Source organism: Hipposideros armiger, unplaced genomic scaffold (genome assembly GCF_001890085.2).
Source record: "Hipposideros armiger isolate ML-2016 unplaced genomic scaffold, ASM189008v1 scaffold_54, whole genome shotgun sequence".
NCBI lineage: Eukaryota > Metazoa > Chordata > Mammalia > Chiroptera > Hipposideridae > Hipposideros > Hipposideros armiger.
This window is the reverse complement of record NW_017731404.1, coordinates 4,640,741-4,658,892: the sequence shown is the minus strand read 5'-3', so window position 1 is coordinate 4,658,892 and position 18,152 is coordinate 4,640,741. Positions and strand designations below refer to the sequence as shown.

Sequence of the window (18,152 nt, the reverse complement as noted above, 5' to 3'; positions counted from 1 at the left end):
CTTTTTTACATCTATTTCTTCCTTCAGCTCTGTGATTCTACTTGTATTCCGTGCAAATTTGTTTATCTTTTGTTGATCTTCGAAAGTAACGTTGACATCTTCTGCAGCCTGGAAAAAAAAAAAAAAGGTAAATACCAGACTCTCCTTAGAGTTTCTCCTCATTTATAAAACAGGGACAAGAGAACTGGGTTGTGATTTAAAGCAGGAAAGGTATATATACATGTGATTTTAAGGCCTGCTTTGGGCTCTTTGGCCAAGAACAGTAATGGCTCACAATAACCACACACCCTACCCTACACCCGGTCTCCCGTGCCCGGTGACATAAGATATGTACACTTGAGTTGCTCCAGAGGCCGTCCCGAGCGACTGGGAGCTCAGTGGGCAGAATATGAAGGCAGACGCCCGGACTTGGGCGCTCCCGTCCCAGGCTCTCCTCATCCAAGCTTCACGCGCAGCAGGCCCATCACCAAAGACCCGGAGGGTGTCCTGAAAAGGGCCCTTTCCATCACGATACACGGACATAGCTTCGAATGCTCACCCTTGCGCGTCACGTTTATGAATATGGAAGCTGGGAAACAGTGAACTACACTACAGGAACCAGAGGAAAGACCATGTGCAGATACCTTGGCATTCGAGTCATTTTGCCACAAGAACTATCCATTCCCTAAGCAAATAGGGAACAGAGAATTCGAGTTCCTGCTTGCCTGCAGTTTAAATACAGAGCCCTGACTACGTATTTATAGATGCCATTTGTCACTGTGAAGCTTTAATGGGGCAATCCACGTGAACTCACCTAGCACAGGGCTTGCCAGACACACAACTGAGGCTAACGCTCGGCTCCTGAATTTGAATCTAAATCACATGATCAGACTGACCTGCGCATGGTTTCTGAAAAGCTACAGAGACAGTTTGGCCCCGCTTTCTATCTTTCCAAAGCAGGCGTTTCCTCTTGTAGCCCCACCAAACGGCAGCTCCCACACGCGTGGCCCCTGGAGTTCATTTCCTTAACAGCGGTTTTTCTCACTGGGGTTATGGGCTCAGGTTGGAGTGGGAGGCGAAGACGCACTGAGTTATCTGCCCGCCACCCAGCGAAGCGCTGTTTCCAGCAGAAGAGGAAGAAACCCGCACCTTCAGGCCTGGCAGCCGTGACTCCCCTGTTACTCTCACTGATGTAGAACATGCCTGCGTTGCTTGAAGCTGCATTTTGGTAGGGAGTGGGTAATTCTTCACTGAGGGTAGGGGGACACTGAGGTCCGTTTACCCCCTGAAACTGTATGTACAACGGCAGGTACTGTATGTGCATCCTCCTGGAAGGGGCCTCATAGCTTTCATCAAGATTCTTAAAGGGATCCACACCCCGAAAGGTCAGGATCTCCTGCCTTAAGAGAAGCCAAATGTAGTTACTACCGCTCATCCACCCTAAGAACTCAAGGAGGAAGGCGTTACTGGGTAGTATACGAGGCAGCAGAGTAACGGAAAGTCTAAGAGTGATTCAAATCCAAGCAAGCAGGGACCATGGCCTAGTACTCGATTCTCTGGAGCCACCTCAGGTTTGTCATCTGTCAAATGGGGAAGCTATTCTTACCTATTCCTGCAGGGCTGGTAAAATACGCCCCTACCATATGGCCTGGGCATGGAGTCCCCTCTCAATAAATGATAGCTAAGCGCTTTATCTCCTGAACAACGTTTACCAAAATCATTACAAAGGAAGAACAAACCAGAGCTAAAAAAAGAAAAGTCTGCTAGGCCTAAGAGAAACATAACTGCTCAAGATTCAGGGTGAAAATTAAAATTCCCTGGACCCCAACTATCCCCTTTTCTTGAGAGTCAGCACCGTATGGGATTATGGGAAACTGAAGCATACTGCGTCGTGCCCCGCACTGAGGCTGGGTACTATCAGCAGAATCGCACCTGACAATTGTTCTCAAACCTGCGAGAAGGAAATTCTGGTAGATTTCAGTCTGCTTTTCTTTCTGTTTTTCAAAGGTATCTCCCAAGTCTCTATGACATAAAATTTTGCTTTGTATTTTTATTCACCTTTCACGCATATATTCATTGACTAATTATTTAACGTGTTTCCTGTGTGCCAGGCACTGTGAAAAGAACCGTAGTCCTACCCTCATGAATACTGGCAAGCCCACATTCTAGTGGAAAAGATGGGCAAAAAACAAGGTTATTAGATGGGGGTACAGGTGATGGTGAAAGCAGAATAGGGGTTGAAAGTGTTGGGGGGGCTGGAGAGTGAGGGGGGCTTCTTTAGATAGGAAGGTCAAAGACGGCTTCTCTAGGAGGGCCTCTGAGCAGAAATCAGACTACAGACCCCCCTGGTGGCCAACAACCAGTTCTTACAAAGCAGAACCTTGGAGATGAGAGCACTGAATCATGTCATCTAAACATTCTCACCAGAAAAGTCAGGACCCATTGGGAGGCAATGTGTTAGAAATGTTAGGTACTCCGTATTGCAAACAGTTTTTATTAAATTCAAAGGGCTCTCCCTGTGCTATTTCACACTCACTCAGTGGCATGCCTATGTTTTCTCCCAGAGGAGGCAGAGGGGGGAAAGTGTACATGTGGTTGACCAATCAGAAATGGTTTTAGCACTGGGACCGTCTACAAGATGCTGCCATCTACCATGCCAGTCTTATTACGATAAAGAAGAAAGTCCTTCATGTTTCAGCCACCACCTACCCCTCTGGGTTCTATCATCATGGTGCAACCTCCCTCCCTCCGTTCTCTGCCATTCTGGCCTTCCTTTCGTTAAATGCACTCAAGGTCTTTGCAGGAGAAACTCCCTCTCTAGAATGCCTGCTCCCTTTCCAACTTTTTCTTCCCCTCCTTATGTAATCTGATAGATCACACCTTCTCTGATCACAAAACAGGCCTTTTCCAGCCTTCATTTCACAAGTACCTGTCTTTTGTAGTTCTTATCGGAGTTGGAAATTTTAGTTTTCAGTGTGACTATTCCATTAATGCCTGCCTCTCCCCCACAGCATAAGTGCTACTCTGCTAGGAGAACAAAGGAATAAGAACGTCATTATTGCTGACCATTGTTACCTCCATCACGTAACACTGAGGCTGTGCCATATTACACGCTCACAAAGCTTGTGGAATGACTGAAAGGAAAAAACGTTGGTAATCCAACATTTTTGCAAAGTCCAGGGTTCAAGTCATCTGTTTCCATTTCCTCAATGTTTACTTCATCTCTCTGCACTTTTGCTTCCACATCTGTTAAATGGGGCCAAACCACAACTAGGATCTTCCATGATAGTAGAGGCCATCCCTAACAAGAGGGCCCAATTTAAATACAAAATAGAGGTGAAGTGAACCTCACAAACCACCGTGGCCCTGGACGCCACGCCGGTGCTCAGTAAGAACTGAATGAATGAGAGCAGCTCATCCTGGTGTGCCTGGGGCTTCCCCAGTTTCAGTGCTCCTTCAGTCTCAGGCACACAGGGATGGTTGGTCATCCTACACCAGGCACAGGAGGCCCAGGTGGCTCAGGCTATGCAGTCTGCAGAGGAGGAGAGCAAAGACAGCAAGATCAAGTGGCCCTTATGAGGAGTAAGAGCAAACCTGCACAAAACCTCGAAAGCAAATCCCTTCAGCCAGGGGAGACTCTCTTCAGACACCCAGGAGTTACAACACAGGCTCTGGAGTCCCAACACCTGTGTTTACTGAAATCCTAGCTTTGCCTCTGTGCTTGGCTTGCATCAGATGTAAAATAAAGATGAAAACAGTATCTCCTTACAAGGGCTGTAAGATTAAAATATATAACGTGTGCAACCCTCTTAGAACTGTGCCTAGCACACAGTAAAGCCTCGATAGTTATCAGATGTTATGATTCCCTTGTCTTCTCCACATTTTCTTTTCCTTCTATCTAGATATCTTCCAGCATCTGGGTAGGCTTACTGGATGACAACCCCTAAACAGGAGTTCAGCTTGCTTAGCAGGATAAAAGGTGTGCTTCGGGGGGAGAAAAACAAACCAACAAAACACCTGAGTTTGTATTCCAGCTCTTCTCCTTAGCTGAGTCACTTTCACTACTAACAGCTCTGTGTCTAAGTTTCTCCATCGGTAAAGTGGGGGGAAACCCACACCCTTGCTAAGTTGCTGGGAGGATCAGAGCTAATCAACGCCCGGCTGCTGGGCTCGGGCCCTTCGGCCTGGAGGACGCAGGGACACGGGATGTGGATAATGGGCGACTCAGGGCTGGGCACAGGGGCTCTGCGGCCAGGTAATTCAGGGATGGAGGGTCCTGCTCTGCTCCCTACAGCCGCGCAACCCTGGGCACATGACTCCAGTTCTCTGGTCCTCAGCTTCCTTGCCTGCAAAGGGCGGTACCAATACTACCCACCCTTGTGGACCTGGGAGGGTCACACGGGATAAGCCAGGTAAAGCGCCCACGTTCTGGTCAGATGCAGTCAATGGGACCTTCGCTTCCCACGCTGCAATGACAAGGCCTGGGCCGCGCGACCCTCAGGCTCTCCAGGGCCAACCTCAGCACCGAGAGGCAGCCCAGAGCCCTCCGAGGGTCCCGGCCCCGGCGCCCCGCCTCGGCTGGCCGAGAGCCTAAGAAGACGCCCAGGACGCCGGGCGTGGGCAGGCCTAACTGCGGGGCCGCCCTCCGGGCCGGGGACCTGGGCTCCGGACCCCACGCCGGGCTTCAGAGATGAGGACCCCAGCACCCCTCTCCCAACCCCTCCGCGGCCGGTCGCGGCCGGCAGCCCGAACATCCCGCACCGCGAGCGCTCCACTCACCGCCTTCTTCATGGTGGCCGCCATCTTGGGACTGGACTACCGCGCGAGGCGGGGAGGGCCTCAGCGGCGCGCTTCTCCTCCCTGCCCTCTCTCACTCCCTGTTGGCCCAGAACTCCCGCACAATACAACACCGTCTCCACGTTTCCACGTATCGGATCTTCGACGAGGGGATTCTAACGTCTAGGACTCAGGGAGGAGATGTAACCTGGAAGGACTTGGTACATGCCATTTAAAGGGACAGGCAACTCCCCGTGGGTCGACACAAAGTGAGGGGTGTGGCGAACGGCCGCAGGCTCCAGCAGCGGGCAGCAGGGGGCGCCCAGCGCGGCTGGGCAGGGCCTGGGGCGGAGCCGAGCCTAAGGCGGGGCCGGGCCTTGAGGGGATGGAAGGGAAATTCTTTTTCACCAATCCTATAAACGAATGTGGAGAAATCTACCTACCGAAAAAAGTGCTAAGAGCAAATGACCTTGGCAATAGGATGTGCGATTAATATACCCTGATAATTCAGATGGTATAAAGGAGGAAGTACTCCTATTCATTTATTGAACATTATTGAGCGATTATTGTATACTCTGACATTTGTGCCTCCCAATTCTTTTTTTTTTTTTTTTTGACCAGCAAAAGAAATACGCCTGGGGTACAGTTGAAGACTGCTGATCAGGAGGAAAATCAGCAGTCACCACTTGAAAGTACTATCCCCACTGAGGGGGGTGGGAATGGGGGTGGGGGATGAACACATTCCCTTACATCAGGGTGAAAACTAGCCACCGGCTGACTGGATCCAAGATATGTTTTTTGTTTTGCTTTATTTTGTTTTGGCCCACACAGTATTTTCCTTTACTTGAACAAACATGAAAATTAGGAGATTTCACTCCACAATATCAGATTTTTTGTTTTGCTTGTGCTTGTAAAATCAGAATCCTGGTGACCTTGAGCCTACATTTTTGCACAACAGCACCTGCTGTTGCTGATTCATCATGGCCCGTTTAGCTAACAGACCCTCTCCAGGGCCCAGCCAATCCTCATCTGCCTCATCCTGTGCTTACCTGTCAGGCATCCAGGTGTATGAACCTGTCACCCCAGGCTTCTGTTCTAAGGCATCGAAGTGAGGGGGTTCATGTGTGCATTTGTTTGAAATCTGTACCATGCTAGATGCTATTGCGAAAAGAAGGATGAATTAGACGAAATGCTTGGCATCAAAGAGCTTACAGTTGGCACACATGTATCGTCCCAATCATAGCACCTGGAGCTGCAGCGCTGGGACAACGGCTGAGGGGTCCCCAGGAGGCAGAGCGTGTGTCTGGCTGGAGCAGCCAGTGAACACTCTGGAATGGTGGCATGTTAACTGGATCGCGAAGGGCAGTGGGACTACAGCACAAATCGAAGAGGCAAAATTCCCTGTCCTCATGCAGCTTACAGTCTAGTGATGGCAGACAGACGATAGTCAAAACACAAAAGTAAATTCTTCAGTGTTAGAAGGTGGGTGTTAGCAATATGCATTATTAATAGTTATCACGAGGACACATACAATAATAATAGAAGACTAGCTACCAGCATGAAACTCCAGGAGGAAGATACAACTCTATGAGTAAAATGCTAAGTATATTGAAGGGAACAAAAACCCTATTTGGACTGACATGTAAGCTACAAAATCGTCCAGACATGTCCCAGCTTAATTTGGATTCTGTCACAAAGCAATACTGAGCTCGCCGCATTATTTCATAGCAGCGCGTGCATGAGTTCTCTCCAAAACCTGCAACATCTGCACCATGCTCCCGGTTCTAAGCCTTGAAAGGGAAATCTTTTTTGTTTTTTTAATTAAATTTATTGGGGGTGACAATGGTTAGTAAAATTACATAGGTTTCAAGTGTACTATAGTACATCACCTATATATCACACTGTGTGCTCACCACCCAGATTCAGTTCTCTTGAGTGGGAAATCTCCTTCGGATTACCCTTCCACTCTGGCCACACGTAGTAATCGGTCCAGTGACTGCAGGGGGCGCCCAAGAACCGTGGTAGCGTTCCACAGACCCCAGCCTTTGAAGTCCACCTGGATATTTTGCTAAAATATCAACAGACCGATTATTTTCTTAATTAAAAAAAAATCTATTTTAAAACGTAGAATAAATATATTTTCAAAGGACATTCAAAATCTCTGGCTTAAAGGGAAAACCAGTTTCGCTTGCTACTGGAGCAGATTTTAGGGGATTTAAAAAAGATCTCTACTCCCTCCCAGAAGAAATTGTGTTTCAGCTGAGATCTGTTCAAAGGGTAGAGAGTAACAGGCGGGAGCAAGGCCGGGTGTTGCCCCTGACCGTGACCTGCCTCCTCACACGCCCCTGGCTCCAGGGGCCTCCTGTGCTTGACCCACGTCCCCAGCGCCAGAGGGAGGGAATGAAGTGGAGGGAGCCTTTAATAGCAAATAAAGGTAGGCGATCATGGTATATTTAAAGAAATGGAAGAAAGGGGCTGAAACGGAAAGAGAAGGGCAAGAAATGAAGCTGTAGAGAAGCTAATCCCTCTTCCCACCGTGGGGGGGGGGTAGTAGAGGGAAGATGGGGGGGCAGTGAGGGGCCAGGCAGGAAATACAAATGAGTGATGGANATCATGGTATATTTAAAGAAATGGAAGAAAGGGGCTGAAACGGAAAGAGAAGGGCAAGAAATGAAGCTGTAGAGAAGCTAATCCCTCTTCCCACCAGCGGGGGGAAGGGGTGGAGAGCAGACTGCAAGGCCGGCAGGGGCCAGGCAGGAAATACAAATGAGTGATGGATGTTAGGGAGGGACTCCGCTCCATCCAGCTGACCATATTCAGCTTGTGCAGCTCCTCTCCAGCAGCTCACACCCCCAGCCAACTGTTGCCATGAGGGAATGGGGACCCAGTGCCACTTGAAGCTCCCCTTTTTTCCTAGAAGCCAGTAACCCGGGGTTTTGGGGTTTTTTTCTTTAATGTTAAGCCTTGTGATATTGAAACCACTGAAATTTATTCTAAAATAAATTCCAAACCTACTATGTATACCAACTATTAGATGGAGAGCTCTGGCCACCCCACCAATCTGTGACCTCTGGTAAACCTCCCCAGGTGCACATCTTCTGGAATGTTCTTATGGCCGAATTTCTGATTCCTAAATGAAATGGGGGAGGGGGGGAAATCCCCTAGGTTTCCTGAAGTAAACCTATGCAAATCAGGGACTCTTACTGAAAAATTTCCTCCCCAGGCTGTCTGATTACTCTCTCCCATACTCACCTCCTTCCGGCTCTAGTTCCATGATCAGCAGAATTCCCTTCATGACTCAGGATTTAATCTGTCCTTGAAAGCCTTCCTTGGTTATTGCTAACCTCTTCCATCTTTACATTCTGCACTTGTTACACAGTTGGTATTTTTCTAAGCTACCACCGTATCAGCCTTCTCCATCATAGTTCTTTGCAATCTTCTTATTGTGCTGGGGAACAGAAAATAGCGTCAAGTTTGTATTTGGCTCAACAAGTTTGTAGGTGATTTTATCATGGCCCTGTTTGAAATTCTTCATGGTCTTCCCATGCATTGCACAAAGGTATTGTTTAGATTCCTTGCCCAGGTGTAGCCTCTGTTTCTGACCTGATTTCATACCATCCCTCCCCTCATTCACTGTGCTCTAGCCCCTGGGACCTCCATTCTGTGAACACTGCCTGCTCCCTTCTGCCTCAGGGCCTTTGCAGTTGAGCAGCCCACTGTCCGTGATGCCCTGTCTCCTGTTATTCACCTGGCTAAATCCTACTCCTGTCACTCAGCCATCAAGAAAGCTTTCCTTAAACATATTCACCACCCAGAAAGAGCAACAACCCCCCCCCACACACACACACACACACTTTTAACACCCTTAAAGCCCTCCACCAACAGGAGGTAGCTGCTTCACAAATATTAGCTAATGAATAAATAAATGCATGAAAGAAGGAGTGACTGTATATTTAGGGATGAATGCAGTAATATATAATACAATATAGCTGTGGGTGAATTCATTCAGTAACAATGTGCAAGAGTCCATAGCGCATTTCCATTCCATTCACTTTTTTTTTTTTTTTTTTTATGCTAGACCTAGTATTGTGCCTCTCACACAAATTCTAATTGTGTGGAATCATTGCCGAAGCAGCCCTTCCTTTCTTCACTAGGTGACGCTGTGACTCCGGAATCTGACATTTTATTGTTCTCGGGAACTGTCCACGTTCTTGTCTACACTCTGCAAAGCAAGATTGCACAAAATCAAGGAAACCTCTCTGGCTTTGGGCCAAAATATAATCATCTTTTGCTTGTTTGAATTCTTGCCTTCATTTTTACTTGGCAAAAGGCAAAGCATTTTCCAGAACCCTCAAATGTACACACTGATTTTAGGCCTTTATAAAATAGACCATTCACTAACCTGTTTACTGCAAGGCACATGCTCACAGAGATACTGAGAATGAGTCAGAACTTGTAATATGGAGCAATCGCAGCATGTCTTCGAATTAAAACATAAATTTCCTAGTGTGATTCATTCAGAAAGGATTTACTCAGAACCTCATAAGCACCTAGCACTGAGCCAGGCAGCCTCTTCCCACAGATTCCTCTGCTCATAAGAGGACCTGTGTGGCAGTGAAGTGGGCATCTTATATATTTGTGATCTCCTAATACCTCTTGAATACTTTTCTCTATATTTGGGGACATTTCCAGGTCATGAGTGTTGCCATTCCACTCTAGAAGTCAGAACTCAATTTCCTGGCATCCTTTAAGCTAGGATGCAGGCCTGGGGGGTCTAAGCCCAGCCAATCAGATTCACCAGCGGGAGACTTGATCGGAGAGAGCAAGGAGGTGCCGTGTGCCAGGGGGAACCCATGCCCGTGGTCAGGGCAGCCTGGCAGAAGAAGCTTGAGTTCCCTGAAACAGCAAGAAGATAGGTGCTAGCGGGATGCTCTGGCCTCGGTGACTCAGGCCCGGAGGTGCTGGGATCATAGCTGCAAGCAGGCCTGCAAGGTCATTTCAATGTCATTCCTAATTGTTTGCCTCCTCCGTGGATTCCTCGGCCCTCACAAAGGGTCTGTGCACGTTCAGCCCCACTTTTCTTCTGCTGATGATCCTTACAGGGAGCTTCGTTGCTTGACACAGAGCCCAGAAGAGATACCATTTTTAGAGAAACGTTATTCCTTTGTCATCGTAAATCCAGCCAAGACGATCAGGATGGGATGGAAAGACAAAAAGCTGCTGAACTTAGCTGCGGAGGTGAAATTCTGTCTGAAGCAAAAAAAAAAATCCTCTTTGCTACATTGGTATGGCACACACCAATTACGACTATGGATGCTGAGCTGGTTTTCAATGCTTTTTATGTTATAAATCACATCCTCTAACCCGTAGATTGCATTTGTGTCAAATGGACACAGACCTTCATGAAGAGACATGGGCTGAGGGTGCATCAAAACCAAAACAAAGCCAACAACACACCCAAAAACCAGCACAAACAACCACCACCAGATAATAATCAGCCCGTAGGAATTACACATGTGAATGGGGAAAAAGCAACCCTCAGGCGAGAGAAGTGGCGCTGAGGTCTCGGCTGCTGCCTGATGCTTGTAAAGTCTCAAAAGGCATCCCGACTCATCACTTTGGAGATACCTGGTTCATGTTTTTAGTGATAAGCAAAAGGTAAGTTCAAAGACGTCTGGGAACCATTGTGGTCAATCGATGTTTCTATGGTCTTTCTCTGAGCAGAATAGCTTGCAGGCATTCTTGCAGGCATTGAGGCTGAGGAGGGAACTAAAATAGCAGCCCCGGTTCTCAGGCTCAGGCACTACCACCAGAAAGAGAGACCAAGGCTTCGAAAGGCTTAGAAAGCAGCTTAATACAACGAATACACATTTGTATTATTTGACGACTCATTCTCTTGCTGGACATCTAGTCTGAGAAAATAGAGATAAACTCAGAAGTACTCTTTATACAAGAGTGCGTATTACAATAAAAAGGTGTTTATAAAAATGAAGTCTGCAAAGCTCATCCAGCCAAAGAGACGGGGGTCAGTGGCCCAGAGATCCAGCAATATGCATTGATCGCAACTCTGGTTTAGAAAAGTCATGACGTAGGAAAATATGCTGAAAAACAGGTAGGATGCAAAATTATTATGTCAATTTTTGTTTTTAGAAAACATGTTAGCACCAGGTAAGGAACGCAGACTCAGGAAATGGTGGGATCATGTCAGTGAAGTCACATTGTGGAGGACTTGAAAGCCACAGGAAGCAATTTGTACTTTAGTATTCTGACAAAAGGGGTAAATTGAAGATTTGGAGAAAGGAAGTGACCCTGGTAAAGTAAACCCTGGCACATTGGGAAAGACCAAGCACCAGCCCCAACTAGTTCTCCTGCATTAGGGGGTGAAAGGCGGGTGCTGCCATGGGAGGTATTGGCGGGGGGATCAGGTGCAGTCAAGACCTGCCATCCATGACTCAGGTATTGTTCGTGGAGGTCTGCCTGTACCTACCCTGCCATGGGTAACACTGTATACACTTCAGGCGTTTGTATTTCCTATCTCTGGGTTACATGGATTACTCTTATCATATTCTTATCTGTAAGCACTTTCGCTTTAGCTTATGTTGTGATGGGTTCAAGTTAATGATTAAAATCGTAGGAATCCTTCTCTGGAGATCTTAATTCTAAAGGAGGCATCTTCTTCTGTTGGAAATGCTACAAAGCAATACTACTGAAAATGTAAGAAAAGGAAAAAAGAATGGAATCCTAAGGTACATTTCATTTAAAACATCTTCACTTCATACCTAACAGGATGATGCTTTATCGTCCAAGCTTACAATACTGAAGACAATCCGTGAGTAAGTAACAGATCTTCTTTCTTTAATTTCAAAAGCAATTTCTTTTCTGTATGTATATTACAGTTCAATAAATGTTTTCTTTTTACAATGAATCCGGTTTTCTTTTTTCTCAGTGGTATGATGGCGTGTGATTTTTGTGGGCTTATTTTAAATTTTGTTGCATGTCCTAACTGCCAGGGATGAGCTGCTAAAGCTTTAATTCTATTTCTGAATTCCATGTAGAACTGTCTCCAAAACCAATGACCAGGTAAGGAATATTTTATAGCACAAATGCTATCTACCTGGTGCTTTAGGTCAACTGCTCTTCAGGTCAGAAAGGAAATGCCTACCTGGACCCACACACTGAGATAACATTGTTCTCTGAGCAAACTAAATCCAACAGTTTCAAAAACTTCCAGGTTTCCCAAAACACAACCAAGAAGTTTACCTGAGATAATTTTAAAAGAAAACCACTTGCTGGTTATAAACCTTCCTCTACTTAGTCATCTCTCTCCATTTTGGCTCCCTAAGAAGTTTGGAGAAGACTCTGGGGTCCTTGGTATCCATCTGCCCAACACCATTTGTTCCAAATGAGAACCAAGATGACTTTTGTAAACAATCTTGAGTCTTAAATTTAGATGGCCAAGAGAGACACCAAAAGGTTAAGGGCACCCAGCTGTGTGAGAAAAAAAAGCAATCTGATCTTAAAAATTTGGTAAGCAAGAATGTGATTCAGGGCCGGCGGAGTTGTTCAATTGGTTAAGAGCACAAGCTCTGAGAAACAGGGTCATCGGTTCGATTCCCACATGGGTCAGTGAGCTGCGCCCAAGCTGAGCTGCTGCTGAGCTGCCAACAGGTGGTAGGATGGCTCAGCTGGTGAGAGCATGTGCTCCTAACAACAAGGTTGCTGCTTCGATTCCTGCATGGGATGGTGTGCTGCACACACCCCCCCACCCCCCACCCTGCAACTAAGATTGAACACGGCACCTTGAGCTAAGTGGCCGTGAGCTGCCAACAGGCGACTGGACGGTGACTGGACTTGGAGCTGAGCTAGCTGCACCCTCCACAACTAAGATGGAAGGACAACAACTTGGCTGTTCCCTTCCCCAATTCCCCAATAAAATCTTAAAAAAAAAAAGAATGTGATTCAAACGTCCTGCTTATATTTAAGCTATAGCTGCCTAGTATTACCCTGGGTGAGAGTGCCCTGCAAGGCTGTGCTGACGGGGCTTTAGTGGTGAATTTTGTTTTGGAATCCTGCCATATCCCAAGCTTGGTCATCCAGCCACACTTTGGCAAGCCACTGCCAAATGCCACTTATGAGGTCAGACACTTAAGTTTGCAAACTCAAGCTATATACCTCATTGCTGAATATCATAATAGCCACCTTTGAAGTACTCCCCTTGGAAAGCTAGTCTACCCTTCAAAGAAAGTTTGAAACTCTTTCTGGAATGCCATCAGAGCTGTCCTCGTATGATGTCCTGGATGTCATCCAGATGTCTTCCTTTCACTATTTCCTTTATCTTTGGGTAAAGAAAGAAGTCATTGGGGGCCAGATCAGGTGAGTAGGGAGGGTGTTCCAATACAGTTATTTGTTTACTGGCTAAAAACTCCCTCACAGACAGCTGTGTAAGCTAGTTCATTGTCGTGGTGCAAGAGCCATGAATTGTTGGCGAAATGTTCAGGCCATTTAACTTTTTCACTCAGCCTTCCAAATAGTAAACTTGGTTAACTGCTTGTCCAGCTGGTACAAATTCACAGTAAATAATCCCTCTGATATCAAAAAAGGTTAGCAACATCGTTGCAACAAGTTCACGAACTTAATTGTCAACTCATATAGCCCCTGATTGATTAGGACAGCCAGGGTCAGTTTCTGATGCTTCCAAACTAAAGAGTGTATATTGCTACCAAATCCAAGAGTTCAATCTCCACCAAGAAGCGCCTGCAAATAGGAACTGTTAGGCCATCAGGACACTTGCTTCCTCTCTCCTCTCTGCTCTGTGCTCAGCTGCTTGAACCTTCTTTCTCTCTGAAAACTTCCTTCCTCTGTGGCTTCAGTTATGTGGGGGGCAAAAGGCAGTCCCCCCATAACTTCTGATCCAGAGACCACTTTACACTGACGAATGGGCTACTTCCCAAACTCCAAATCAACGCTTCTAACTAAGAATCCGAATGACCCACTTGGGTCAATTGTCCACTCCTCCTGATGAATGCATGGCCAGAATCCACAGTCGTGTGCCATCATGCCTGCCTTGGGCTCGGGCCTGTGGGGTGAGGGAGCAAAGCCGGTTCCATACAACGGGTCAGAGATGTTCCCCTTCACAGGCTGGGCAAACACTGCTGAAGAAGTGGCTTCATTCAAGATGTCATCGTCACCGTTATAATGATTGTTTTCTGTGATCTCCCTGCTCCAAAATGCAACCCCAGGGAACTTCTCTGCCTTCTCACTTCTACCTCCAGCTGCCCCATGTTCCTCCTAATCCTTTGACGTCTTCATCAATGCATGTTTAATCCCTTCCTGCTTTTCTAGAGCTTCCCCGTCTGCAACTTGTGCCCCTGGAAGCATTTCACCTGCCTTTATCGTGGTTTTTAACAGGGCTCACTTTTCTGTCTTTCGACAGGGGCTTCCTTGAGCCGTGTTTCTGGCAGGCTCTGCACCGAGTTGTGGTCCCTGCCTGGTACCTGGCATGTGCCCTCTCTGTGTTTCATCAGGTCCTTAGTCAACGGAGACCATAAAACCCACTGGTAAATAAAATAGTGGGCTTGGTCTTTTGTGCCTTCATTTCATTGTCCTAATTAAAATGTCCTGGTTCATTTTACCTGATCCAGAAAAACAGAATTGGCCTATTTCTATCTCCTGAACCATAGACATTAAGGTAGCAGAGGGACATAAAAGAATATTATAGTTGGGGATCAAAGGGAGAAGCACTTGATACTGGTACAAGTAGTTCTCAAACATTTGAAGTTCACATCCCAGTAAATATTTTAAAATGTGGTATTATCAGAGAGATGCCAACTTATTTTGCTAAGGAAAGATATGAAACCAAAGCCTAACTCTAAAATCAACAACATAAAAAGCAAAGACTTTACCAAAAAAGAAATAAGGGGTGGGAGAGAGAGAGAGAGAGAGAGAGAGAGAGAGAGAGGAAGAAAGAGGGAGGGAGGGAGAGAAAGAAAAGGGCAGGAAAGAACAGAATAAAAAACAATCCTTCCCAATAAAGTAGTGCTGATAAAATTGTTCCAACTTTTTAAAATCCCAGGACACAGAAGCCATAGACCTCCCATCAACCCTTTGCGGCAAACCTGTCTTTGGGATCCACGCCAGTACACAGTTTACCTTTCCAGAGTATAGAGTTTAAAGTGGAGCCAAAGGTAACATCACTTCATTAGAATTCTTCTTTCGTGAAGCCTAGGTTTTCTACAGAAGTGAGGCCATGTTCTCCCCTAGGCGTGTGGCATTCTCCTGTGCCGTGAGGTTCTACCCAGAAGCAAATGAAGTCTTATGTGACCTCCTTCTCATCCGCCAGGCCCTCCCTCTGCTAAGTGGTACCTCTACGACCACCCACATGCATGGCATTAATATCCTTTTCACCATGTGGAAGCCAAGCCTGGAAAAGGTAATGTCAGCTGTCTTCAGTCAACAGAAGCTGACAAATTCTGGAGCTGGGAGTTGAACCCGAGGACATCTGATGCCCAAGTCCACTTTCCAAACCATCACTTTTCTCCTTTCGGATTCAAACAAGGATTTTGACACCCAAGAGACACACACATTCTAGTTTTAGAGAAAAGTTCTTTGATGAAACAACTCATTTTCTTTCAGACTCCAGACTTGGGGCTTCAGCAAACATTTACAGCCCCGACGCCTGAGTCATGGATGTCATCTTGCTGAAGAGCAAAATATCTGAGTCACTTGGGCTTCAAGTAGAAAAAAAAAAAACCTATGAGGAGCTTTATTTGTGATTGAATGGTTTTGAAATCAAGTCACAAGTTGGGACATGAGGCTAACATTTATTTATGCTGGCAAGATAAACCGATGGAGTTACATAAGTAAAAGTGAATGGGTTGACACCCCCGGGGACATTGTTCATAAGGAAAACATTATGGACTCATTGATCACAAGACTCCAGAATAGGACAGGGGAGGCTGCTTGCTGCATGCCACAAAATGGCTATTTATCTCGAGGAGGAAAATGGAATTCCCTCCGTCCCCCTCTTCAGATCCCTCTCAAAGCCTGAATTTCATTCCTCTACATTCACTTGTAGCCTTAGCCACCTGTAGGGGGAGCGCTTGTTGAGTTCCCTGAGTAGAGAGACTTTTCTGCCCTTCAACACACCCACCGACCTTCTACAAATGCTTCAAATTCCCTTACCAAAGACAAAAGGACTCTTCTAGAGTTTTCTTGTTTCAGAGTTGTTCGCTGGGCCCATTTCATGAATATGGACTAACAACCAGATAACCGTTTCCATTCCTGCTGGAGTCTACTCACCCTGCCCGCGGAGGTCCTGTCCACCAGCTCCTTTCAGGGGCTGGCCTCCTACTGCAGCGCGTGCTTGGGGTTCATATTTAAGCTCTGGCAAAACACAACCTTCCACGAGGGAAGAATACAACCAGGAGTCAGCCACCGGAAGAGGTACCCTCACCCAGCCATGTTGGCACCCTGATTGCAGCCTGCCAGCCTCCACGGCTGTGAGAAATAAATTTCTGTTGTTTATAAGCCAACCCCCCCCCAAAAAAAAAACACCTCCATAAAGCTTCATCTATGTCAATAGCCATAATAAGATATGTCAAGGCAGGCTCTTGACTTACAGGAGCAAAACAGAAAGTACCATGGGTCCAATAGAATTAGTAATAATAATCTTGTCATGGAATTTCCCTGGTTTTCACCCTGATGAATTAGCCAAGTTGTATCATGCAAGAAAGCCTAGAACAGGTATCTATATTGATGATATAATTTTAAAAGTTAATTGTGAAATATAGAGGGTACCAGAAGAACTTTTCCAAATCAATGGAGTTTTTTTCATTAGGCAGCTTCGCCTAGCTCTTTATCTTCCAAAATTGTTATTAATAACTTCCTGAGTATTTACCATGTAACACATGCTGTTCAAATATTAACTGATTTAATTTATTCTCTCCCTTTTCCTGTGGAGATGCTCGGTGACTTTAAAGAGGGCACAGCTTTCTCTTCCAGACCTCCATCTTCCCAGACATGGTGAAAAAAAGAAAAGCAGAAATAATGTGCTCCTTCCTTTCTTTTATTTATTTATTTATTTATTTATTTTATAAGCTGAGCCATCCTGCTACCTGTTGGCAGCTCAGCAGCTGCTCAGCTCGGGCTGGGAATCGAACTGCTGTTGCTCAGAGTTCGCACTCTTGAGTGAGCTCTTAACCAACTGAGCCACTCGGCCAGCCCTTAATGTGTTCCTTCCTAATTAAGGTTTGTAATTAAACACATCTTTTGCCAAGGACTGTGTTTTGCTAGAAACCACAGAATCCATCAAATTGAACAAGTACAGCGTAGAACAAGTAAGGCATTTAACTTCTGATATTTTGCAATTTTTGATTTGACGAGTATGTATTGAGTACCTGAACTGATCCTAGCATGGTTAGAAGTACCAAGAATACAGCAGAGAATAACTAAAACAGATGATCTACCTGCCCTCAGGTTGCTGACATCCTGAGGCAAGCTAGAATTCAAGGTACAAAATCATAACTATAGAATATTTTTATAAGAGTAATATTAAAATATATAAGAACCACTATTATTCTCATTTCATAGATGAGGACGACGTGAACCAAATCAGAGTGGAACTAGGCAGCACGGGAGACGCAAACTCAGGTCTGGCTCAAACTCTGCAAGAAACAGGTTTTCTGCCCTCAAATGGAAACTCATACTTACCTGGCAGTATTGTTGGGTGGGTAGAGGTAGTAAAAATACCTGGCTCCTCAGTAAGTCACAATTTGTAGTAATAGTAAAATGACTCATCGACTCGTGTGTACACGCTCTATTATTCATGGCCTTCGAAACGGAACACCCCTTTTAGTGATGAAACTTTTCAAAAGCTCTCCACGTGTAACTGCATTTTGGAGGATTTCAGATATATTTTTCCATCATCTATATAACTTTAACTTGCCAACGTGACTGAATTCTACTCAGAAACGACCAAGCAAGTACAGGAGCCAAACAGATGTGTGTGCAGATCATGGTTAATGGTGTTGCACCTGAGATTTCAAGTCTTCACCTGAACCTTTGTGACATAGGCACAGGAACCCCCAATTTTATGAATAAGGAAGCTACACTCAGAGGGGTTAAATAATAACCCGCCCCAGGCCACACAGCTTCAACTCAAGCTGCTATGGGGACCCAAACTGTTGTTTTTGTTAAATAGCATTGCTTCTTCTATGACACACAACTAAAACCCTCCAGGATTTACCAACAACTTCTTCCTCAGAAAACAAAGGATGTATTGATGTGGATTGTTCTTTTTTCACTTGAGAATGAGGAAAAAATCTATAATCAATTGCCTATTATTTGCTCTGTTGGGGTCTGGCCAGGGTAAACAGCACTGTGTCATATGCTCTAGGAGA

At 45.8% G+C, this 18,152-nt stretch overlaps 1 long non-coding RNA gene across 1 annotated transcript; it reads right to left on the bottom strand.

Moving 5' to 3' along the window:
* Window positions 1-5,017, bottom strand: LOC109381833 (uncharacterized). Its single transcript, XR_002123821.1, has 2 exons — window positions 4,759-5,017; window positions 1-108 (listed from the first exon to the last, which is right to left on the bottom strand). It is a non-coding gene; the product is annotated as an uncharacterized LOC109381833 (long non-coding RNA).
* Window positions 5,018-18,152: the final 13,135 nt, after the last annotated feature.